We start from the raw sequence: 27,839 nt of genomic DNA on the forward strand, positions 1-27,839 counted from the left end.
GTGTTTTTCAAGCTATGTTTTAGGTCTTCTATAATTGCTTTCACTGACTTATTCCAAGGTTGAGTTCATAATTACGTATATTCATACATTTTGCTGCCACACTGAATGGCAAAGGAAACTGTACAAGATATTTCGTATCATTATGTCATTCCTTCCAAGCACACATATTCCAGATTTCCTTTCATGTATTTATCGTAACATCTGGTCTTGAACTCTGGTGGTAGAAGAAAATAGAATATTTATTCATAGGCACTGTGAGACAAAGATGATTTTCCATATCCTAATGTAAATCCCAGTAACATAGAAAATGATATACGATTATTACAACCTGGACTGTAAAATGGAAATCTTTATATGTGACTTTTTAATTAGTATAAAACAGATGGTTTCCATTCTGCTTTTCTATCAGACAAGAAGAAAAAAAGAGATAATCGCATTACTTTGTGTTAACGTGTTCTTTTAAATATACTGTATAGTAGAGTACAGTATACTAAAATAGTTTAATACTTAATTATTAATATTTATTTAATAAAACTTGATTTCACACTTCTAAAAATATCAAAACATGGTACAATAATTAAAATAATTATTAAAAATTAATCAAGCCATTATTAATCTCCCCAAGTAAGCTCCCCTCAGTCTCACAACCACCTTCCAATCACCTCCATCCCTTTACATCCAACAACACCCATCAATTCAATCTCATGTCACTCTCACATGCCGACCCCCATATCTAACCTTCCTAAAATGTACATTGTTGTAATGATTTCATTCAGAAAGAATATTACATTTATATATGTGCAAATATTCAACTTTTATAACTGGAAGAGTACTCTCTTTCATAATTTGTAATGCCAGTATATTTCAGAAGTAGATTTTAAGTTCTAACTGTAAGTTTTCAGTATGATAAAATCCAGTAGAAAATTGTTCAGTCCTTTTTATCAAGTGAAATGTTCTTTAACATTTTCTTTAAAACTTCACTAAAGAAGATACCTCACATATAGATTGAATGTTATGAGGCAACCAGAAATAACAGTATACACAAAGCAATGATGTGGTTAGTGCAGTTAGTATAGCTGTGTTTAAAAAAGGATTGGATAAGTTCTTGGAGGAGAAGTCCATTACCTGCTATTAAGTTCACTTAGAGAATAGCCACTGCCATTAGCAATGGTAACATGGAATAGACTTAGTTTTTGGGTAATTGCCAGGTTCTTATGGCCTGGATTGGCCACTGTTTGAAACAGGATGCTGGGCTTGATGGACCCTTGGTCTGACCCAGTATGGCATTTTCTTATGTTCTTATGTAATATATTAATGCACATTTTATTTTAAAATGTTTTAGAAACTCCTAATAGACAGTTCTTCTATTTTAACAACTAGAGAGAGAGAGAGAGAGAGATTTGTATCCCATTCACTCCAAAGTCACTTGCAGGGCACAATTAAAATATACATAAAACAATAGTGCAAATGATTGACATGAGAATGAGTGAGAAAAGACTTCCCTGTATTTATAGGTAGATAGGCTGTTTTTTGAGGAGGGACCCTACCATCTTGTCTTATCTGCTGTTTTGGAGGCTTCTACTACACCGGGCAAATTTCTGGTCACCTTGCCCGCTGGAGGACCCCCGAGGACTTGAAATTGCGGCCCCCTGTGAAGCGCCACCGTCGGCACGCTGATGCCATGCGCCAAAGGGGCACGCCCCTTCTGTCAGTTTTCCCTAACTAGTGGAGAAGCTATGGGGAAAAAGAGAGAAGGGAACATTTCAGTATTTGCCTCCACCCCAGATATAGTCCACGGACCTATGGATCAACATACAATCAAGGCTAATTCGCCAATGCGAGATACGAGTACTGAATTAGTTGGGATATTTTTATCCCTAGAAGTGCGTTCTCCTCCTCCCAACCCCCATTTATGCCTGGTATATTACAAGATAATTTGTCTTTAGGTGGTATGAATCCTTTAGATCAAGCGAGTTCGTGTTAGACCCACTAGTAATAAAGATGTTTCTGGGGGAAACTTGAAACCTCTGATGCAAATAATATGGTACCGGTACCCGTGCCGGTTCCCCTGTTTCTTAGGAGAAGAGTCATTGGGTACTGGTATGGAGGAACCTGTTGAAGTATCTTTAAAAGATATTTGGAGAGCTATCTCCAGGATAGAAAATATGTTATCTAATTCTATTAGTCCATTATCTCTATATACAGAAAAGGCTTCTCTTAAATTGTCAGAATTAGATAAAAGATCATCAAGGTTGGAATCGGAGGTTGACTGGCATTCTGGAATCTTATCCAGTTTACAAGCAACTTCAATTTCAAATATAAAAGATAATTTGATGATTCATAAAAAATGTGAAATCTTAGAGAATCGTAGATGGTCTAAAAATTTGCACCTATTAAATTTTCCAAGTTTAAAAAATATGCTAAGGAAATTCTTCAATTTTCAGATGATAAAACATTTTTATTATCTAATTCTTGTTATTTGCCTGTAAAAAAAAAAAAAAGGGGGAGATAACCATGTAAATGGGTCTTTTGATATATTAACCCTCATAAAGAGCCCTAATTTTTCCTCATTGTTGGAATCAGATGATACTAATACCAGACCTATCTTGGTTGTTACCTTTGTATTGGATTCAGATAAAGAATTATTTTTTCAGCAATATTTTAAGTTTAAAGATAGCTTGTTTTGTGGTCAAAAAATTCAGGTTTTTCCAGATGTTTCTAAAGAAACTCAGGCAAGAAGAAAGCAATTTCTTCTGATGAAAACCGGAGTTTCAGATTTAGGAGCATTTTTCTACTTAAAATTTCCATAAAAGTGTGTTATTTCCTTTCAAGGGAACAAGTTTATATTTCAGGACCCAATAGACCTTGAGAGATTTTTGATGAATAAAAGCAAACCTGGTAAATAGGGGGTTGGGAATTTCTGACAATTTATTGCATTATTTCTTAGGTCCATCCATTATTATGTGGGCTTTTGCATACTATTAGAATTTTTCTTTATATTTTTTGATTGTATTTACTGAATGTTTTTCTGCAATTCATGTGAAATAGAATTTTGAAATTAATAAAAGTGTAAATTAAAAAAAGATTGTTTTTTTGGATATTAAACATTATATATTAAGGTATGATAGAGTAAGAATAAAAAATATTTTATACTGAAGATGTTCAACTTTTATCTGTTGCTTGTGAGTGACATGCTAATTAAGATTAAGATACATTTTAGGGTGAACATCTTCAATACTACAGTGTAATACTTTATAGCTTTAAGAGCATGCCAGAATATATTAGCTCTCCCATAACTTTCCCACTCAGACTGAAATTTTTATGTATAGCTACACCTTATTAATCTCTTAATCTCTGCTCAGATGGATTGAGTTTATATAACATTTGAAATACAGGCCCCTGTTTTACCCTTGCTGTGCAGCTACAAGGAGACCCCATGGAGGCAGAACTTCATTTATGTGGGAATGACCTGGAATGCAGGGGTATTCTGCTTCAGCCTCTCCCCTCTAGGCAATCCACAGGGAAGAGAAGAAGAGGGGTGAGCCTGGAGCACACAGAGAACAGCATCTCTGCTCCTTAACCCAGCCCCTCTCCTCTTGTTCCTCTTTTCTCCCACTTCTCCTTCTGCACTGCAGGCAACAGAAGGGGAAGGGATTGTACTGAAGCAGACGCTGCAGAGCCAAGAGCAGATACAAAATAGGGTTAGAATTAGCACAAGTTTGAAACTTGTGAACATTAGTGCCAATTGTCAAGATTTCCGCCCTGGCCTTGCTCACAACTTTTAAACTTGACCTAATTCAATCCATTTTTTGTATTCATTACCAAGGGTTTAATTTCTGGCAGAACAGAGTTCTGCCACCTTTCTTCTGGGACCCAAGAAAGTGGAGCAGAGCCAGCAATGTGATTGTATATCAGTTTTGGTTCCCCTGAGGAAACAGAATAGAGCCAATACTTGCATGGATTATTTATGGCTCCCGAGCCATTGGAAGAAGCAGGGAAGAACAGAGAATGTTTGAGCTGTTTACCCTGAGACAAGTGCAGCCACAAACCCTCTCATTCTTTCACTTTCGTTTTGTGTAAAAATTAATCTCTGCTTGCCTGGGAAATTTTAGGAAACGAATTTATAACAAATGGAATCCCGGAGCACCCAGCAATCTTTAAAAGGGCAAAAATTAGGTTTCTATTCCCTGTGTAGCTTTGAGTAGATCTCTGAGCAGATTCTTCAATAGTCACTTGTGGGAAAGTCCGAAAAAAAGAACTGGTCGAGAATCTCTTTCCTGCAAGAAGATGCTTTACCAAGTGCAACGGTGGCTCTTTCTGCACAAGTAATTTAGACTCTGGTAAACATGGTGCAGTCCCCTTAGGTGTGCCTGAAAACATGATTTTTAAAGTTGCAACTTCTTCTAAGAAAATCACTGCTCTGACAAAATACGCCCTGCCTGATCAAGAATATGTTGCCCACTACAATGCTGGGATCACAACTACAGATCGTGGTGTAAATCCACGTTTCACCAAAAGCATGCTCCGTGCATTTCTGATGTATATAACAACCTATTACACTTTCCTCGACCTGCTTAGGAAGCCTTTGTGCTGGAGAACAATGTTATAGGAATACATATATGTTCAGTCTCCGCTTTTGATCCTGACCTGGGCCAGAATACTCAAATTTCTTTCTCCATTTTGGATTGAAATTTCCAAAATTTGCCTATTTCTTCATAAGTGCATATTCGGCTTATTCATTGAAAATATCCTGAGAAGCAGACTGGCTAATTGGGCCTCCAGCACCTGTTTGGGAACCTCCAATCTAGATTAGGGTTACATTATTACTACAGGAAGTATTTTCTTCCGTTTCTGAATTAAAATTTTGTAGTAATTTATCTGTTCCACAACCATTTTCTTCACAAAAATAAACATTTTTTAGTGATTTGATACTTGTTGTTTTATTTGAAAGTGCGATTTCTAAAATAATTTACAATTTTGAAGAAAACACCTGTTGCAGGAAGCTCCTTAGAGTCGCTTTGCCCTAACCTTCTTTTTCATAATGAAGCTTGAATAAAATAGTCTTCTATTATATATTTATTTTTTTTACCATACTTGGTATGTAGAATCAATCCTGCCTATAAACTGTAATTCTGTGCAAATATGTGACACACATGTTCCATGATGTCTTGTATAAGCGTGGCCTTAGAAAGTATTCTACAAGTCAAGAAAGAAGAAATAATTATTCGATCATTACCTTTCCAGAAGCATAGTACGAATAACATTGAAAGTGCATTTGATTTGACATTATAAATGAAATATTAAAACGCTTTGCAAGAGAATGATTCCTTCCTCCAATGAATGTGGGAGATGATAGCTCAAGAAAAATAAATAAAAAGGCAAATTCAATCAGTCTTACCGCACGATATTATCTGACGTTATCAAAGAAATGCTAGACCACAATAGGAATGACAGATAATCTCAAGTATCAGACGTTTGCCTGTTCTTGTAGCTTAAAGCTTAGGCTTTTTTTTTCCCATTTAAATGTGTACAAGTAAGTTTTGCAGCTACAGTATCTCCCCAAATATATTTTTCAGCAATTGGCTCAAAAGATACAATTTAGGTTTCTGTAGCTTTAAGAGCAAAGGAGGCGTGTCAGTCATTTCGGGAGACAGAGAAGTCGTCCACCAATCAACTGCTAAATAGCGACTGTAGATCTGCTCGGCTCCTTGTCTCCTCCTCCCGCTGTGATGCAGTGAATCACCCACCCTTCCTCTTCAGTCGCAGATTGAGAAGAGCAAATGTACCGACGCAAATCCTTCACTGCCTACCGACGGCGGCTGCGGAGGACTGAGTTCTTATAGCATCTCCGGTTCAAGCCCTCGCCCCAATGGTAGTTTTAAAAGGGGCACTGAAAGGGACGCTGAGTCCTTAACTACAAAACAGTCCAGAAAAAGAATTGAAAGGCAATGGAGTCGCGGAGCTCCCGGAAGACTTGGAAAGGGCAAGTACTGTGTTTCTTTTCCCTCTGTATCTGGGGCTTAGTCTCGGGGCAGCTTCGCTATTCCATAGTGGAAGAGTCGGAGCAGGGGACAGTGGTGGGGAATCTCGCTCAGGATCTGGGGATAAACGTTGCAGCTATTTCTAAACGCAGGCTGAGATTGGGATCCGAAAGCAGCAGACGTTATTTTACTGTTAAAGTGGCAAACGGAGCACTGATTGTGAATGAAAAGATAGACAGAGAAAGCCTTTGTGGATCCAGCTCGAGCTGCTTACTGCCTGTGGAAGTAGTTACTGAAAATCCACTGGAGCTATTCAGGCTACAAGTCGAGATACTGGATATAAATGATAATTCTCCCACTTTTCTCACCACTGAACGCCAACTAAGAATTGGAGAATCCGCAGCTCCAGGTTTACGATTCCATTTGGAAAGTGCTCAAGATCCAGATGTGGGAACCAATGCCGTTAGTTCTTACAAACTGAATTCAACGCCATTCTTTTCCCTCAGTGTGAAAGTCCTTAAAGATGGCAAACTTTTCCCAGAAATAGTTCTGGAAAAACCTGTGGACAGAGAGGAGCATGAGCAGCACCAACTGATCCTGACTGCCTTTGATGGAGGCAATCCTGCTAGATCTGGAACTGCCCAAATTAATGTAATTGTTCTGGATATCAATGACAATGCACCAGTATTTGATCATTCAGTCTACAAAGTCAGTTTACTGGAAAATTCCCCTGTAAATACTGCACTAATTAAACTTAACGCGACTGATATAGATGAGGGACTGAATGGCGAAATCGAATATTCTTTTGACGCTCTTACTTCGGATTTAGTGTTCAAGATTTTCAGTCTGGATACCCACACAGGTGAAATTCTTATAAAAGGGCTTGTGGATTTTGAAGAATCCAATTTCTATGAAATCAATGTACGGGCAAGAGACAAAGGATTTCCAGAAATGGAAGGACACTGTATTGTTCAGGTGCAAATAGAAGACGTCAATGATAATCCTCCAGAGATTGTGTTAACTTCCTTGGAAAAATCAGTTCCAGAAAATACTCCTGTTGGAACTGTAGTTGGTCTTTTCTTTGTTAGGGATCGAGATTCAGGGAAAAGTGGAGAAGTAATGTTGAATATATCACCCAACCTTCCATTTAAATTCAAGTCATCCGATCACCACTATTCTTTAATCACAGGTGACATTTTAGACAGAGAAAAGGTGTCTCAATATACCATTGAACTAATTGCTACAGATTTGGGATTACCATCGCTATATACAAAGACAACAGTGTTTCTCAATGTTTCAGATATTAATGATAATCCTCCTAGTTTCTCACAGTCTTTCTATAATGCCTACATAAAAGAAAACAACCAACCGGGTTCTTTGCTATGTACTGTGTCTGCTTCTGATCCTGATATGGACGCGAATTCCCAACTCACTTACTCCATAGCAGAGAGTCCGATCCATGATTCTTTTATCTCCTCATTTGTTTACATCAACTCCCACAATGGTAATATATATGCTCAGCGATCATTTGATTATGAGCTCCTTCAAGTTTTGGAAATTCCAGTATGGGTGGAAGATGGTGGTTCTCCGAAACTAAGCTCCAATATCACTCTCTATGTCTTTGTGTTGGACCTAAATGATAATTCTCCAGTTATTTTGTATCCAGCAACCTCCAGGGAGCAAACGGCGCAACAAAAGATCTCTCGGTCAATTGCTACAGATTATTTGGTCACCAAAATCACAGCAGTGGATGCAGACTCTGGACATAACGCCTGGCTCTCTTACAGTTTCCTAGAACCTACAGATCTCTCTTTGTTTAGAGTGGCTCCTTATACAGGAGAAATCAGGGCTATCAGAGTCTTCAAAGAGTCAGACAACTTTCTGCAGAAAATTCTTATCTTAGTCCGGGACAATGGAGATCCAGCTTTGTCAACTACAGTTACGATTCTCTTGTCTTTAGATGACCAAGTTTATGAGGAAAGTCCACTATCTAAGGATTTCCTTACAGATTCAAAGAAATCTGACATAACCCTGTATTTAATTATCTCCTTGGTGGCAATCAGTGTAATTTCACTTGCTGCTTTCATCATACTTTCTGTTAAATGCCTCAGGAAAGAGAAAGACAGCTTTAGTTCTTTATGTGACTGTCTAAATACTGGTAGCTGGCAATCCAGACAGTTTATAAAACAACCCACTCCAACGCTGCACATAAATTCAGATGGCACTTTGAAATATATGGAGGTGAGCATGAGGCCAGCAGATTCCGAGGCCCATTGCTACCGAGCTTGCTTTGCTCCTGTTTTGGAAACAAGTGATTTCACCTTCATGAAACCTTTGAATTTTCCCGAGCTTAGGGACATGGTGAATGAAATAGATTCATTTCCATCTCGTGATTGTGAGTTGATGGAATCCTACCAGGTGAGTTAGCATTCTTGTTCCTCAAGCTATGTTTTAATGAAGTTGAAATTGCTATTACTGTTTTATTCTGAGGTTGAGGTAATACATATATACAAGATTATTCATATGATTATGGTATTCCCTCAAGAATACCTTACATCCTGAGAGTTCATATTTCAAAATATGTTTCCCAGTCTATCTATTGTCCCAGTCTCCGGAAGTACGGTTCTGGATTTATGTTAGCACTAGATTGTTGTTTAAGGTGTCAGTTAACGTCACAAATGGAAGGGAATAAGGTTTCTATGTTTTTAGCTTTCCATTCTAATGCTAACATTTGAAACGTGTCTTAATTTACCATCCAATTATCAGAATAATTTGAGTACTGAATATATTTTGTCTTGCTATCTTAAAATAAAACATAGTTCTATAGATGTGTTAACTAAGCACTTCCTCTAAATACATTTTAAAAGGTATGATGTCAGATATATCTCTTTGACCAATGTGATCATTTATTTATTTTTTTATTTAAAAATGTTTATATACCACTTTTACAACATGCGTCAGTCAAAACGGTTTACAATTAAATGTTATACATAATAAAAAATAACATAAACTTAGTACATTATAAAAATATATATACATGGAAATGATCAAAGATTTTACAACAAGGTGCAGTGCCACAAGGGTCTGGAAAAGGAGACCCATGTAGAGATCTGAGCATTTTAAACAGTGAGATTAAACCAAGAGGAGCTAAGGGGGGGGGGGAGAGAAAGTGAATTAAATGCTACTGAAAATAAGTATGTCTTTAGATTTATTTTTTTTTAATTCATTTGTGCGAGGATATCTGCCTTAGATAATCTGGGATGGATTTCCAGAGTGAAGTGCCAGCAACTGAAAAAGCACGTCTTCTGCTGATATTGAGCATGGCAAGGCAAACAATAGGGACTTCTAACAGTTTTTATGTAGGGAGCATAGATGTGTGCTAGGTTGGTAAATGCAATGTAATGTGCATAACCAGGAGGAAGAATCATTATATATTAGGTTGTGTATGATGGAGAGAATTTTATATTGAATTCTGTAATGAATAGGAAGCCAGTGTAAAGAGTGTAGGATTGGGTAATGTGTTCTTTTCGAGAAACTCCGGTTCAAATGAACGCAGTAGCATTCTGGATTAACTGTAAGAGATGAAGAGCATTGTTATGGAGGCCAAGTAGGAGGACATTACAGAGTCTATCCCGGTGAAGATAACAGATTGTAGTACTGTGCAGAAATCATGAGAGAATAGTAGGGGGCGAAGATGTTTTAACATGTGGAGTTTATAGAAGGAATTCTTTTACCATTGTAGAGATGTGATGAGACATAGATAGACTTGAGTCTAGGATTACATCTAGGTTAGGCACCTTGGAAAGTATGGGAATGGATTTGCCATCCAGACAGAGATGTGATAGTGGACTGCAGGCAGATTGAGGGATTGTGGAGAGGTGGAGAATTTCAGTTTTGGATGTATTCAGTTTAAGATGGTTATGGGACAACCAGGTATTAATGATTTTAATATATAAGCAGACAGTGGAGAGTGTATTGGCCCAAGATGAAGAGTAGGGTACAAAGAACTGAATGTCATCAGCATAGATCTTAAACTGGATGTTGAGGCTATTGAGTAGATGACATAGCGGTATTAGGTAAATGTTGAACTGAGTAGCAGAAAGAAAGGATTCTTAGGGAACACCAGAGGTAAGTGTGTTCAATGCAGAAGAGTGAGGATCAATATTGATTTGGTATGAACAATTAGTTAAGTAAAAGTGGAACCGATTTAGAATGTTATCTGTCAGGCTGATTGATGGCAGCCGAGAGAGAAGGATTTGGTGGTCTAATGTATCAAAAGCAGCTGAGAAGTCTAGTAAGACTAGAATGTAGTCTGGGATCCCATGGAAGCCTCTAATTATAGAGTCAAAGGAAGATAGTAATAAGGTTTCTGTGCTATGGCCTTTACGAAATCTATGTTGATTTGAGTGAAGATCGTTATCACTTAAATAATCAGTGAGCTGATGTAGAACCACTGATTCAGTGAGTTTTCCTAATGTTGTGAGTGATGCAATTTGGCATAAGTTACCAAGATTTGTTATGTCTTAGTTTTTTTTCTTCAGAATTGGGAAGATAGATGTTTGTTTGAACAGGAAATCAGTGGTGATGACTATAATATCTGGCGCTTGAGCTCTCGATGCACGAGGAAATTGAATCTTTACTCTAATAGGCACTGTGAAACAAAGATGATTTCCATATCCTAATGTAAATCAAAATAACATAGAACAACTGTTAAACCTGGACTATAAAATGCAATGTATTACATCATGACGTTTTAATTTATATAAAAATAAAGGGCCTCCTTTCTGCTTTTTTATCGGACAAGAACAGTAAAAGAGATAATCATGTCACTTTATGTAGAATTTTTTTTAGTTATATTGTATAGTAAAATATAATATACTAAAATAATTTAATTATTATTTATTTAATAAAATCTTATGACTTCCCATAAAAATAACAAAGCATGGTATAATATGTAAAATATTTTATTATTAAGTCTCACAAATAAACACCACCAATCATACAACCAGTGGCCAATCACTTTCCTCCCCTTACCACCAACAGAACCCATCAGTTCCATCTCATACCACCTTCAATTAATTTCCCCATATCCTAGTAAATCTTTTGAAAAATTACAGTATTTTAATAATTTAATTCAGAAAATAGATTAAATTTATATATCTGAAAATAGTTTACCTACCTCTATTACATAGTTTATTCGTAAAGGGGCGGATTTTCAAAACTCCGCGAATAGCTTACTTTTGTTTGCGCTCCAGGCGCAAACAAAAGTAAGCTGGATTTTAGTAGATACGCGCGGAGCCGCGCGTATCTACTAAAAAACCTGGGTTGGCGCGCGCAAGGCTATCAATTTTGTATAGCCGGCGCGCGCCGAGCCGCGCGGCCTACCCCCGTTCCCTCCGAGGCCGCTCCGAAATCGGAGCGGCCTCGGAGGGAATCCTCTAACGCCCTCCCCTAAGCTTCCCCTCCCTTCCTCTATGTAACCCACCCGCCCGGCCCTGTCTAACCCCCCCCCCCCCTTACCTTTGTTGGGGGATTTACGCCTCCCGGAGGGAGGCGTAAATCCCCGCGCGCCAGCGGGCCTCCTCCGCGCCGGGCCGCGACCTGGGGGCGGGTACGGAGGGCGCGGCCACGCCCCCGGACCGCCCAGGGCCGTAGCCACGCCCCCGTACCCGCCCCCCAAAACGCTGCCGACACGCCCCCAAAACGGCGCGCCGACAGGGACCGCCCCCCAACACGCCCCAACACGCCCCCCTCGGAGAACCCCGGGACTTACACGAGTCCCGGGGCTCTGCGCACGCCGGTGGGCCTATGTAAAATAGGCGCACCTGCGCGCAGGGCCCTGCTCGCGTAAATCCGGGCGGATTTACGCGAGCAGGGCTCTGAAAATCCGCCCCAAAGTGTATTTCAGAAGTAGACACTTATTTGGAAATTAAGTTTTTAGTATAGTTTACATACAGCAGATTAATGTTCTGTTCCTTTTTTCAAGCAAATTGTTCTTTAACAGTTGCTTTTAAACTTCATTGCAAGGGGTGCTGCACATATAGATTAAATGTTTTTAGGAGGTAACCTGAAATAAACAACATCTACCAGGCAATATACTAATGTACATTTTGGGGTAGATTTTAAAAGAAGCGCGATCAGCCTACTTTTGCTTGCGCATCAGACTCAAGCAAAAGTACGCTGGATTTTAGTAGATACGCGCGGAGCCGCGCGTATCCACTAAAATCCTGGATCGGCGCGCGCAAGGCTATCGATTTTGTATAGCCTGCGCGCGCCGAGCCGCGCTGCCTCCCCCCGTTCCCTCCAAGGCCGCTCCGAAATCGGAGCGGCCTCGGAGGGAACTTTCCTTTGCCCTCCCCTCACCTTACCCTCCCTTCCCCTACCTAACCCACCCACCCGGCCCTGTCTACACCCCCCCCTTACCTTTGTCGGGGGATTTACGCCTCCCGGAGGGAGACGTAAACCCCCGCGCGCCAGCGGGCCTGCTGCGCGCCGGGCCGCGACCTGGGGGCGGGTACGGAGGGCGCGGCCACGCCCCCGGGCCGTAGCCATGCCCCGTACCCGCCCCCAAAACGCTGCCGACATGCCCCCGCAACGCCGCGCGCTCCGGCCCCGCCCCCGACACGCCCCCGACACGCCCCCCTCCGAAAACCCCGGGACGTACGCGAGTCCCGGGGTCTGCGCGCGCCGGTAGGCCTATGTAAAATAGGCTTACCGGCGCGCAGGGCCCTGCTCGCCTAAATCCGCCCGGTTTTGGGCGGATTTAGGCGAGCAGGGCGCTGAAAATCCACCCCTTTATTTTAAAATGTTTTATAATATCCCATATAACCCATTAGTCTATATTAACAATTGTATATATAGATCTATATCTATATATACAGTAATATTATTTACCATTTTAGAAAGAAAAAGGTAAAAGATGGTATGCTGAGGATATTTCCACTGTTCAGCAAGCAATATATCAGACAGAAATGTGCTCAACTGTTTCTTGTGAGTGAACATTAAGAAAGAATTCAGGCTGAACAGCTTCAGTACTGCAATGTAGTGATCTGTAGCTTTAAGAACATTGGAGGAGTTAACAATATTGGAGGCGAGAGGGCACAATCCTTGACCAATCAGATGTGAAATTGGAACTGTACATCTGCTTCACTCTCTCCCTCCTCCCATAGCTTCCTTACTGTGAATCACAATCCCTACCCTCTCCATTTAAAGAGAGTTTTGGTACAGATTCACCTTATTAAATGCTGTACCGCAACTCATCCAGTCCCCTTGTCTTACCCTTGCTGTGCAGCTACATGGAGTCCTCTTGAACGGAACATTTTAGGGAAAGGATTTATAAAAAATAGAATCTCTCAGGCTCCAGCAGTCTTGGACGGGGCAAATACTGTGTTTCTTTTCTCTTTGTAGCCTGGGCTGGGTCTCTGGGCAGATTCTTTGCTGTTCAGTTGTGGAAGAGTCTGAGCAAGGTCTGGGGAATCTCGCTCAGAATCTGGGGATAAACATTGCAGCTATTTCTGATCGCAGCAGAGTTGGATTTCCCATAAGGCGAACGTAGGCCAATGGCTTAGGGCGCAGCAGTCAGGGGGGCATATATACAGCAGAACTAACAATCAAACATTTACAAATTTTTACAGTATTATTTTGAAAAGGCCATATAAAATGCTGTTTTTTAAATTTACATCCATATACTTTAAATAAATCGAGCGGTACATTTACAGTTTGCGCTGTCATGCTCAGTCACAGGCAAAAAGCATTTGCTATTTCTTTTTCACACACTCAGCGTAAAAAAAACGTGTTAATGGAAAATTCCAGATTTGGCATTACAATAGTGATTCCAAGTGATTCATTACGCTCATATCGCTTGTCTTCTACATATCTACTGATAATAGGTATGTAAAATATATCGTTACTACTTTTATATACTGTTCTGTTAACTCAGGGCTGAAAGCCATAAGCAGAAAAAGTTGATGGGGGTGTTCACCAAATTATAAGGGGGCTGCGCCTGTGATTTTTATTACAAAACATGAAACATACACAACTATGGTTTGTTTATGCAGCATCATTTAATGTTGTGTAATGTAAGCTTGACACAAAATGCAAAACATTTCAATAAAATTCTATAATGTCAGATGAGAATTGATGTAAATCTTCTGCATTTTATGTCAATTTTATTCGCTGTTTTTTTGTATCGAATAGGACATCTGGGTGAATAATTTGAACTAACCAAAGAAGTAATCATCATACCTTGTATGGGTTATATAGGCAGATGTCTGCACTTTGCGGGCTGGCCCGACCTGAACCCATGGGCCGGGTCAGGTTCAAAATATTTCACCGGTGGGGTTGGGTCAGACAAAAGAACTTCCACGGGGCGATGTAGGTCCCACAGGCTGAAAAATATTTTACTGGTTTTGGTCTGTTTTATTTTGCTTCTGGGTTCACTCGTTGCAAGTTCAAATATGTTTCAAATAACTGGCAGGGAATAGTTACAGGATATTTCATATTTACAGCCTGCATCATGTTCTGACTCTGAAGAAAAATTGCCTTTGTGATAGTTTTAAAGAATTTTTGTAAATGTGGTTAGTACGCATAGCCCCAAATTTACTGGATAATCATAATTGAAAAATAAAAAAACAATTGGCATGCATGGCTTTTTTACACAAGGGCAATTTTTTCAGGAGTGGAAATAAATCAGCCAAAAAAATGACCATCTGGGGCAGAATTCAGAAAGAGTGCAAAATTGAAAGAGCAGAATGAAAAGAAAAGCCTTGAAACAATGGCTGTCATCAACTTTCCAGCATGGAAATTCTGAAATTCAGTCACAAGCACAAGATTTTATTGAAGATACTCAAGAAAATTAAGTTGTAATGGAAGAATGCAACGAAAACAATGAGGAAGTTTCAGAAGCTACACAATATGTAGATGTACATCAAGAGGAGCTTCTACACGCTGAACTTCTGCTGGCCTCAACATCACAGCCTCCTTCTTCTTCAACCCTACAGCCTCAAGAATTTTCTTACAACCCAGACCAGCAAGTTGGATTATCAACAATGAATTACATGATTATGCATCACTATATGGGCTAAATCAGAATAAAAATGCAGATTTCTCAAAGTCGAGGAGGCAGTATGATGACAAGAGCTGGTCATTTAATTGCAGTTACTTCAGCCGCAAACTGGTAAATGGTGATACACAGAACCAAGGTTGGTTAATCTACTCAGAAAGAAAGGAAGTGTCTTCTGTGGACCTTGTCACCTCTTTCATTCTGATGTAAAGACTGAATCATCTTTTGTAAGAAATGGATTTAATGACTGGAAGAACATTTCATCTAGACTGAAGGAACACAAAAATTCTGTTAGTCACAGAAATAATGTCCTTACTTTAAAACAAAGAGGAGCCAAACTGGGAAGAATTAATCTGCAGCTAACTAAAATGCTTGATCAAGAAATTGACTACTGGAAAAATGTGTTACACAGAGACATAGTAGTCATAAAAGCTCTAGCTTCTCGTGGTTTGCCATTTAGAGATTCAAATTAAATATTTGGTTTGAATAATAATGGCAATTATATGATGATGCTGGAAACAATTTCTGCATTTGATCCATTTTTGGCTGATCACATCAGGAGATTTGGAAATCCAGGTAGTGGACAGACATCGAACCTCTCATCAACTATTTGTAATGAGTTCATCAAGCTCTTAGCTAAGAAAGTACTGACCCATATTACTGATGAAGTAAAATCTCAAAGTACTATTCCCTTCTTGTGGATTCAACTCCTGATATCTTGCATGTGAATCAGCTGTCATTTATCTTGCATTATGTTAAGGAAAATGGGGAACCTGTTGAAAGATTTAACAAGTTTTTACCTAAGGTTGGTCACAAAGCCCAGGAAATGTTTGAAGCTGTAATTAAGACTCTAAAAGATCTCAATCTTGATATTTTGAAATGTCTTGGACAATCATACAACAATACAGCTAAAATGGCTGGTGTTTATTCAGGTCTTCAAGCTAGAATACTTGAAGTTTGTCCTCTTGCATCCTTCATACCCTGTGCAGGACACTTGCTAAATTTAGTGGATACGCATGCTGTTGATCGTTGCACTGAAGCTATATCGTTTTTCAATTTGCTTCAAGAGCTTTATAATTGCTTTTCTACATCTCCAGTGTGGTGGGAAGCATTGAAGAAAATAGTACCCTCACTGCAAACAGCCTCTCCACTACACGATGGTCGGCAAGATATGATGCCTGTAAGGCACTGAAAGAAGATTGGTTTGCCATCATAGATGCTCTGAAATACCTCGAAAGTGACAAAACCCAAAAATCAGGAACTCGAGCAGAGGCTAGAGTTATGCTTATCAAGAAACAGCGTTATTGGCACAGTTTTGGGGAATGGTGCTGCTCAGATTACACCAAGTAAACAAGTATGTGCAAAACATGGAAATTGATGTTCTGGAAGTTGCCAAAAAATCACTAGTAAAGTTCTTGATAGAACTGCGAGAACAGTGATTTATATGCGGTAAAAGCTCTCAACATTTCTGAAAAGAAAGTATATGAGCATGATGAAAAGCATTTGATTCTCAGGAAACTTCAATCTGATGAGACACGTGATGGTGAAGTTCATTTAAGTGGGTGTGACAACTTCCGAATCAATATATTTCTAATGATAGTTGACAACCTTAAAGCAGAACTTGAGAAAAGATCAGTTACTTACAAAGAGTTTGGCGAAAGATTTGGTGCTATTACAACATTCTGGTCACTGACTTCTCCTGAACTTGAAGAAAAGGGAAGAAAACTGCTTTTGATTTTCAAAGATGATCTGGAACCCGCTCTATGCCATGAACTTGTCCATCTGAAATCTCACATAACTGATTGCAACATTGGGACTAAAAACCCCTTAGCACTTTGCAAGTGGCTACGAGAGAAAGAACTACAAATAGTTTATCCAAATGTTGACATTTTATTAAGAATGTTTGTCTGCACACCAGTGACAAATTCTTCAGCTGAAAGGTCTTTTTCTTCTCTGAAAAGAATCAAGGATCATTTAAGATCTATGATGCAGCAAACTAAGTTGAATGTCCTTGCACTTCTTTTCATTGAAGCAGATTTAACAAGATCTGTCGATTTCAATGAAACAATTGAAGCCTTTTCATGGACAAAAGTGCAAATGAAGAAATTCTAGTAGATATTTAAGATGACTTGAAGAAATTTGATGGAAAGGGTTTTTTTGTATGTGTTAATGTTATGCAATTTCATAAGTAGTGCAGTAGTGTAGTTTTAAATTAAAAATATATGGTTCAAAGATTATAAAATTGTATTAAGTGCTTACATGTTTCAAAAATAAACAATTACATATTAAATTGAAAATTATAAATCAACTTTTGAGAGGGAGGGGGCACAGAATTGTGCTTTGGCCTAGGGTGTAGAAAAGGGTAAATCCGGCCCTGGATCGTAGGCTGCAATTGGACTCCGAAAGCAGTAGACGCTATTTTGAGTGAATGTGGGAAATGGCGTTCTGTCAATGAAAAGATAGACAAAGTCTTTGTGGATCCAGTTCAAGCTGCTTACTGCCCGTGGAAGTAGAGGTTGAAAATTCTTTGAAGCTGTTCCGCTTGGATGTTGAAATTCTGGACATAAATGACAAATCTCCAAGATTTCTTAACCCTAATCGCCTAATAAGGATTGTAGAATCCGTGACTCCAGGTTCACAGTTCCCTTTGGAGAGTGCTCAAGATCCAGATTTGGGAACCAATGACTTCGGTTCTTACAAGCTGAATTCAAATCCGTATTCTTCTCTGAATGAAAAGAAACATAAAGATGACAAACTTTCCCCTGAATTGGTTCTAGAGAAAATACTGGACAGAGAACAAATCACAAAATACCATTTGGTCCTTACAGTTTATGATGGCAGCAATCCAGCTAGATCAGGAATGGCTCAGATTACTGTAATGGTTCTAGATAATATTGACAATGCACCAGTGCTTGATCACTCAGTGTATAAAGTCAGTTTAATAGAAAATTCCCCTACAAATACTATAGTAAAAGAGCTTAACGCTACAGATATGGATGAAAGTGTTAATAGCGAAATTGAATATTCTTTTGAAGCCCATATATTGGATTCATTAAAACGGATGTTTATCTTAAATTCTCACACAGACGAGGTTTGGGTTCAAGGTGTTGTGGATTCTGAGGAATCTGCTTTATATGAAATATCAATTAGAGCCTAGGATAAGGGTGTACCTGAAATGGAAGGTCACTGTGTAATTCTGATGAAAATAGACGACATCAATAATAATATCCCAGAGATCCTGTTGTCCTCCTTAGTAAATTCAGTTCCAGAAAATACTCCAGTAGGAACTGCAGTGGGAATTTTCAATGATTGGGATTACCATGAAAAAGGAGAGATGCATTTGCAGATATCGCCAGACTTGTCATTTGAATTCCTCTTCTCTGAAAACCGCTATTCAGTAGTGACATCTGACATATTAAATAGAGAAAACATTTCTCAATATATTATTGAATTTACTGGCACTGATTTAGGATCTCCTCTTCTAAAGACAGAGACAATAATTATTCTCAATGTTTCAGATATCAATGACAATCTTCCTGCTTTCTTGCCGCCTTTCTACAATGTTTAGCTACAACAATCGACGCGATTTTTTGCTGTACACTGTGTCTGCATCTGACCCTGATGAGGGTAACAATTCCCGTCTCACCTTCTCCATTGCAGAAAACCAGATCCAAGATTCCTCCATTTATTTACATTAACTCTCACAATGGTAATATTTATACATATGGATCTTTTGACTATGAGCTTCTTCAGGTTTTATATATCCGAGTCCTGGTGCAAGATGCCGGTTCCCCAAAACTAAGTTCCAATTCCACAGTCTATCTATTTGTTGAAGACCAGAATGATAACTCATCAGCCATTTTGTATCCAGTAACCTCAAGAGAACTCTTGGCACATCAAAGGATATCTCTCACAGTGCCTGTGGATTATTTGGTTACCAAAATCACAGCAGTGGATGCAGATTCTGGCTATAATGCCTGGCTCTCTTACACTCTTCTACAAGCTACAGATCCCTCACGGTTTAAGGTGGCTGAAAATAAGGAGAAATCAGGAATATTCGGGTTTTTCAAGAAACAGATTCCCAAGTACAGAGTTTTCTTATCTTGGTCAAGGACAATGGAGAACCAGCTTTGTCAACCACAGTCACCATTCTCTTGTCTTTAATGAAAGTCCCAAATCTGGAGATTGTCTTACTGAACTCCCAAAGAGATTTGGCATAACCCTTTATTTAATTATCTCTTTGGTTGTAATCAGTATAATTTCACTTCTTTAGTTCTAAATGTGTCAGAAAGGAACAAAGCAGCAGCAATTAATTCTATTCGTGCATGAGTATATTCCGATCCAGGCAATTAAGAATACAACACAACCCAATCCTGCATGTAAATTCGGAAGGCACACTGAAATATACAGAAATGAGCATGAACTCGAATGAACCACAAAACCGTGCTACAAGACGTTTCTCTGCAGATTCAGGTAGCAATGACTTCATCTTCATGAGATCTTTGAATTTTCCTGAATTTAAATTAAACGTGAATGAAACCGATGCATTCCTATCTGGTAATGATGGGGTGATTGAACCCTTCAGGTGAAATAATATCAATGATCTTTTGATATAATTGAAGATACTGATGTATTAATTAAATAAGGTCACACATTTAAAAGTACTTTTCATTAGATCATTATTGTTCTGCTAAAGCATTGAATGTTTCTTCAAAATCACATCTGGTAATAACTGTGCATATTTTCCATTTTCAAAAGCTTGTATCATAATTCAGGAGCAATGTAATTGCTCTATACAATGGTTAGGTCTTGTTACATTGTGAAACCTTTCATAGTCATTGATGTTTCAGGGGAAATTATTTATTTTCTATTCTATTTTTAGACTTATATACCTCCTCCCTCTCCAAAATGGGGATCCAAAGTGATTTATATCATAAAAAAAAGTATCAGTATAATCAGTCTAATATAATGTTCTTTATGTAAACATTTCCTTTTAAAGAATGAGTAAAACCTTTAAAACATAAAATTGCCTCTTTTATTAATCTTTCTTAGTACTATGTCCCCTATGCTTTTTTCCTTAACATATTTCATTTCTTGTCATCTTTACACATTGTTAATTTAGTATAAAGTAGGTACATATCCTTTACAAAGTATCTTCTCAGGATGCTGCCACTTCATAGAGTCCAACCAACAACTGCCTGATGGGTGAAAGTGGCAGAGTATGAGCCCTTTAAAAATCTTTAAACACTACCCAGGAGTGAAAGAAAGATCATAACAAAAATGAGGGAGATTAACTATTTTAATTGTTTAAATTGCTAACTGAACTATCACAAAAATCCCTGGTATTGCACTTTAATTAAATTTGAAAAAATATAATAAAGTCCAACTCTATGAAAGGTAGGGTGACTCTCTTTGTAATATATGAATCAGAAGAAATCATTAGAGTTAGCTCTACTCTGATTATATCATTGAAAACTCAGAATATTCAGCATCATATTATCTATGTGCTAATTGTGAATTCAGGTTTATGTGCCACTGTAGGACACTTATTGTTTTCACACCGATATGAGGGAGGACTTAAAAATACAGAACATGTAGCTTTGTTAAAAAAAGAATAGTTCTAATAAAAATGTTACCACACTAGGCCCTGCCAAGGTGATGTGTATGATGGTGACACTACTGCCTGTGCCATGGGAATAGAAACTAACCAAAGATCCTCAGCCCCCAGAGAGGAGGAAAGGGGACTTCTGCTTGGCCCTTGCTGCTTATGCACTGAGGCAGAAGGAAGAGCATAGACTTGTGTGCACTCCAAGTCCTTCTGTTTTACCTTCATTGTCCTGTCTGGTGCAAACTGAAGCAACAGAATAGGTTCATCATGCAGAGCAAGATAAGTTACAAATGACTCTTTTGTTGTCTTAGTAGTCAAATCTATATTACTATACAGACTTGATCAAACCCAGAACGTTAACTGTGTTTGTGGTGAAGAGCAGACTGTGGGCACAATTTACTAAGATTTTTTCCTCTAAATGAAAAATTGGAGAAAAGGCATAGTAAACCAGGCCCAGATATCACCTGCTCCACTGTCAATTTTTTGAGGCATCATGCACAGTGGACAATTTAAGTGATATTACCAACCATGAAAATTCCTATAGCAACATAGAAATATGATGGCAGAAAATTACCTTATAGCTCATCCAATCTGCCCATCTATCCAAGTAATTTAACGTTATAACTCTCAATATTTCCTTAGAGATCCCCTGGGAGGCTGTTCACACATCCACCACTTTCTCCATAAAAAACCCCATTTCCAAAAATTACTCCTTTCAACCTCATCTCATGACTCTCATTCTAGAGCCTCCTTTCCATTGAAAAAGGCTCATCTTCTGTGCATGGAAAAATTTGAGATATTTGAATGTCTCTATCATATTTCCCCTTTCTTGTCTTTTCTCTAGGGTATAAATATTTAGCTCTTTAAGTCTATCCCCATATGCTTTAGAATGAAGACTACTGACCATTTTAGTAGCCTCCCTCTAGACCAGTGATGTGAACTCCAGTCCTTGAGTGCAACAAACAGGCCAGGTTTTCAGGATATCCACAATTAATATGCATGAGATAGATTTGCATACAAATGAAGCAGTACATGCAAATCTAAGTTGGTATGCTAGAGAGGAAATGATTTTGACTTTTATATATATCATTTTAGTTTTATCAACTCTTCTCCCACAGAACTGGTACAGTGCTTGGATCTGTAAAGATCTACCACAGTCCTAATAAGATCCCTTTGGTGTTTATTGCAGCTTTTGTGGTCAATTATTGTGCATGTCCATATTTTAGATGTCAGATAAGTCATTTAATTAATACCTATGTTATATTACCCTTTAATTTTGCTTTACAATGAACTAAATTCAACTACAATATGATCTGGTGTTTTTGCTTTTCTATAAGAAATGTATCCAAGCACACAGTTCATTCTCAATTCCTTCAAACTAAATTTCAGAAGTCCTGCGTATTGTAGTTTATTGAAGACCCAATGGTATCTATTTAATATATTGAATTGCATAAGCTTTAATTCAACTTCTGTCAGATATCTGAAGATTGTCTAATGTGCTTTCCTATTGAGCATCTCTGATCGTAACTTTGCACTATTTTGGGAAACTTTGCACTATTTTGGGAAATACCATCTTAAGGTATACATCATAGAGAAAGTATGTAGTATATCTCATATTAGCTCATGTTCTGATCTCTTTATTAACCAAGAAGGCATGTATAGCTGTGAGTTCAAGATTTTAGTCTGTTTAAAATCTACCCATGTTTGGCTGGAAGCAAAACTGCAGAATTGAAGTTGGAGGTTATCAAAAGATACTATCCTTTTTATCTCAATCCATTAAGTTTTTCAAAGTTAAGGTGCCTACTATATGTCTTGATTAGGAATATAATCTCCAATTTTCATTCTAGGATTTTCTTATATCAAAATTTGTTATATTTTTCTGGACTGAACCCAACTAAGTGGCATCCTAAATCACATTTATTGAATATATTTCCATTTGGATTAGACTTGTTGTCAAATCTTTTTAACAAAATGAGTATATCAGCCATCCTGACCATTTCCACTTCCAAAAGATGTGATCATTTTCAAGGACCATGGTGTTCCTAAAACTGGTGCTAGGTAAAATTAGTCAAGTACTGGATCAACATCATGGTTGCGAACTCATGAAAATATTTTTTTTTATAAACAGTCTTCTTGATTTTTACTAAAACCCTATTTTTATTTTTTACAGACACATGTTTTACTGTCTCCATTTTGTGCAGAACTGAACTTACATAGTGTGAGCCCAGGGCACTGGAGAAACAGGTGCATCATCACTCATGGTATTTTTACTGCCATGAAATTATTTTTGTGGGCATATCACTTTTTGTTATTTTTTTATTGACTGTCAATAAATGTAGTGACAGTTGGAAACCCTGGTCAGCAAGAATAATTTGGTACTGAAGGAATGTATCCTCCAACACGAAATTAATGAGGATATGCAAATTCAGACACAGTTTCAAACTGGAGGTAACTTTCAAACCTAAGACATCTAAATTATGAGCTCTCAAACCAATATGAAAAGTTAAGGGAAATTCAAATAGCAAATATTTTCAAAAGACAGCGAATAGTCATTTCTGATGATGCTTTCATGTTCATTACCCACAGGAACTGTGCTTGAGCTCTGTGAATGAGTAGATCACAAATGTTCACACAGCAGAATTATTTTTTGTTTTCTGGGTTTTGTTTTGTTTTTTGTTTTTTTGCTGGTCTCTTCTTTGTTTCAGAAAATGTACAGTAAAGGATTCTCATTTAAAAGGTGGTGGGGTGTGTTACATTGTTATGCTGTAATTATATACTATAATAGTAAACTTGCTTTATAAGATGATCATAATTATAAAGAGAGAGAGAGAGAGGAAAATGTAATTTAAATAAAAAAAAATACACTTTGACTTGTTTTGATTGTTTGGCAATGCATTGGATTTGTTCAATTTTATGATAACCATTAGTGATTGTCAATGTTTCCCAATATTGTACAATAATGGGGAGCTCTCATACTAGTATACAAAGTATATTGCAATTTAAACACCAATAGTGCTTTTGATCTAGCAATTTTAGAGTAAACGTTGTTGCTCAGGGCACAGGAGAAGGCATCCATAGATCTCACTCATGAGCCAGATTGTAGAATTCACAGAACGAGCCAACTTCTCCAGGGACATCTGAGGATACAATGGCTAAAAGAGATCCTGAGATTTCTAATGATCACAGGCAAAGGCTGGACACAAAAACGGAGACCCATAACATAACTAGCTACAGGATGTCCACAACTTAAGACACATTTGGTTCCTGAAAACCATGTCTTAATTTGACAAGTTGTACAACAAAATCGATTTTCAAATAAAAACAATGTAATAAATGGGGGAACTGTTCCAATTCCAGGGTCCAATACCCTATTTTCACTGAAATAACCCAGAATTTAGTAATATATAGAACTGTAAAAAGCTTGGATACATTTTTAAGTTTTACTTTTTATTTGTCTGAAAAGTGCCAAAGCATGCCTACAGGACATTGCACTGACACTGCTTTGAGCAGGGGCAGTTCGCTGCTGAGGCAGGATGAGGTGGCCACTTCAGGTGGAAGAATTTTGAGGTGACAAAAAATGCCTCTCTCAGAACACCACTGTGGCATCCACCTCACCCTGCCTGCCCCTGCCATGGCTGCTGACCCAAGCGGTGGCGGCAGAAGAGAAAAGGGTCACTGTCATGAGCAGCCACCACCAGCACAAACCCCTAGTGTAAGAACCCAGAAGTCAACACTGATTGAGAACTGCTACTACAGGGGACACAGTTTTCACAACCACCCTACCCCGCCATTCCCTGGAGGCATCCGAAAGGGTAGAATTAACAAAAAAATCCCAATTCCCGTGTCCTGGCTGCTAGCCCCCACATCACCCACCCTAGCCCACTCTCTCAACACCCCCCCCCCCCCAAAAAAAAATTACTAGAATCATCCTTTTGATTTAGTGGGGGTCCAGGAGAGAACCCTCTGCTCCTGCACCAATGGGCATCATTTTGAAAAATGACTTAGCTGCCCTGTGGCCCATCATGTGACAGGGGCTACCCAATGGCAGCGGTTGCACCTGTCACATGACAGGGGTTATGGGCAGTCGACACCATTTTTCAAAATTCCAAGGAGAATGGCACAGACACTCTTCACTCTTCAGGAAAGAGTCCAGCAAGAGATTCATGATTGCAAAGGATACGTTATGGAAGGAGATAGCCTTGGTTGTTTCTAGTCTGATGGGGTTCCTGTGTATTATGCAGATTACTGCAAGACAAGATACAGGGATTGAAAACTATTCCAGCACACAGTATCTAAAATGTTGGTCTATCATATCATGCGTCATCCAGACGGCACTATACAAATGTTCTACTCTGTACTGCAGTGGTGCATGCTGAGGACTTTCCAGTCTCCTCTCATTCCTTCCCCCTCTTTCTCTCGCACGCCTCTTCTTCCCTTTCTGTCACTCTTTACATGTTTTCTATTTCTATTGCCCCTCTTCCTCTGCCTGCTTCCAACTTTTGCCTCTCCTGCTGCAACCAGAACACAGGAGCTCCATATTAGTGAAAGAATTGATCTTATCAGGTGTGACTTTTTATACATACTGCAAATCTGCCTGTAACTCTCTACATTTAACTTAAATTTCCCACTACAAATATTGCTCCATCTAAACATAGCATTCTTCTTCATTGGCATATGTGACTGCAGTGGCACTTATTACTGTCAAAATGTTATTTCTGTATCTTAGGTGCAGTAGATGATTAGTACATAGCATTTATTTATTTATTTATTTATTTATTTATTGAGTTTTATATACCATCATTCGGTGAAGCCATCATAACGGTTTGCAAGATTCAAGTTGTAATTCTCTTAACAATTGTGAAAAAGGTATAACAGGTTGCATATAAAACAGAAGGTAAACATTACCAGTCCAGAAAAGAAACGTTTTTTGAGAGAGGAGGGTTTGTTTGGTGCTGGTTGGAGACAAGTTATTTTGTGGTTATGGTTGAAGGTTCAACTGGGTGTTAGGATGATCAGAAGTATGAATGTCAATGAAGACTTTGTGAAACAGCCATGTTTTTAGGTCTTTTTTGAAGGTTTTGAGGTTATGTTGGGTTGTCAGCTCTTTTAGGAGGGAGTTCCAAATTTTAGGAGAGGCCATAGAGAAAGCTCTTTTTCTGGTTGTTGTCAGATGAGCATCTTTGATGGGGGGGGGGGATATTTAAATGTCCTGTGTTGTTTGAGTGTAGATTTCTTTGGGGAATCTGGGGAGTTATGTTTAAGCCATTTAGTCCTTGATGCTCATTATTTAGAATTTTATGTTTGATGGTCATGGATTTCTGTTCAATTCATGCTTTAATTGGAAGCCAGTGTAGCGACATCAATGTGGGCGTTATGTGATCAGAAATTCAGCAGCCAGAATTCTGACTGGAATAAAGAGAAATCTTTATTCCAGTCAGAATTCTGGCTGCTGAATTCTGCAGAATTTAGAGAGGTTTGAGGTTTGAATGTGGTAATCCAATCAGTAGAGAGTTGCAGTAGTCAATGGTGGAGAATATGAGTAGCTGTAAGACAGTTCTGAAGTCGTCAGGGTTGAGGAACGGTGTTAAATGTCTTAGGGTTAGTAGTCTGTGATATCCTTCTTTAGTTTTTTTTTTATATGTGGTTCTTGAATGAAAGCTCTTTGTCAATAATAATTCCTAGGTTCCTGGTGTGGGTGGCAGGGAGTATAGAGTTTGTTTGATTGTCAAGTAAAGGAAGGGATTAAAGATAATTGCAGTGTAATGCATACTGTATCACACTTTAGTACATTGGTCCTTATATGGCAAGTAATATAGCTCTGTACAAGGAAGTCTTAAACCATCATTTTTCATATAAGCTTCATATAGGATTTTTCAAATGTAGCTATAGGCAGACATTTTACCATTTAAAATATGTTTTATACACTTTATACATTTGAAGATTTAATTGGGAGGGGGAGGGGTTGATAGTGGTGCCATACTGCATATGAAATAAAACTGTAGTGGGACAATCATCCTAGTGGTTAGGACTTCACACCCACCCCCGAGAAAAAAAACAAGATAGCTGCAGCGTGAACGATATTGATAAAGCTCTATTAATAATTGTACCCATTGGTGGATTCAGATTGTGAAGTACCATGCTATGTAGACTTGTATTAAGCAAAGTACCTTGGCATTGTGGTCTTTTAATATTTTGTAGTTAAAGGAGATGCTTTCCTGCAGGAACGTTATATTAATTGTATTACAATAATATATATATATATTTCGTTTCAACTGTGCCATTATAAAACTTTCTTTTTTTCTATAGTTTACCATTTAGTAGTTAAATCCTCCTTTAAAGTGGAAACGTTTTCACCAAACTAACTGTCACGAAGAGATCTGCTGTAAAACGAAACAAAAACTCTAGAACAGAATATTTTTAAGTTTGGCTGTCACGGGATATGTGCATCTTATAGTAACTGCATCTGTTCTCTATTGTTTGGTAAAATGCAGTGCACAGAGAAAACGTAAGCCTGCACGATTTTCTCTGTGGATCACCCGGTTGCATCCGACCGTGTAGGAGGATTTTCCAGACTCAAGAGAGTAATGTAGTTTCTGTCGCTTTAAATTTAGAGGAGGAGTTAATCATTGGCAGGCGAGGAATGGAGCTTTCGGCCAATAAACTGTAGATCTGCTCTCACTGCTCGCTTTCTCCTCCCCTGCCTGCTGCTGTGAATCGTCCTCCCTTCCCTTCCCAGCCACCGGCAGACTAGAACTGCAAACCCGCATCGCCTGGTGAAGGAGCGAAATAGGGCGCGTTGGCCACATCGAACGCGGACCATTTGTTCCCTCGACCTCTGGAGCACACATCAGTCTCAATACGGAATACTTTAGGAGATGTATTTCTGGAAAGTGGAATCCCGAAGCTCTCGGCGGGCTTGGAAAGGGCAAGTGCTGTGTGTCTTTTCTTTCTGTACCTGGGGTTGGGCGTCGGGGCAGCTTCTTCGCTATTCCGTGGTGGAAGAGACGGAGCAGGGGACCGTGGTGGGGGACCTCGCTGGGGATCTGGGGTTAAACGCTGCAGCTATTCCTGAGCGCAGGCTGCGCTTGGGGTCCGAAGGCAGCAGACGCTATTTTGCGGTGGATTTAGCAAGCGGGGCTTTGATAGTAAATGAACAGATAGACCGCGAGAGCCTGTGTGGATCCAGTCC

At 38.8% G+C, this 27,839-nt stretch overlaps 1 protein-coding gene across 12 annotated transcripts in view; it reads left to right on the forward strand.

Moving 5' to 3' along the window:
• LOC115081986 (protocadherin gamma-C3-like) overlaps positions 1-27,839 on the forward strand; it is a 191,622-nt gene that overhangs the window by 107,510 nt on the left and 56,273 nt on the right. The window lies entirely within an intron of this gene.

This window comes from Rhinatrema bivittatum, unplaced genomic scaffold (assembly GCF_901001135.1).
Source record: "Rhinatrema bivittatum unplaced genomic scaffold, aRhiBiv1.1, whole genome shotgun sequence".
In the NCBI taxonomy this organism is placed as follows: Eukaryota; Metazoa; Chordata; class Amphibia; order Gymnophiona; family Rhinatrematidae; genus Rhinatrema; species Rhinatrema bivittatum.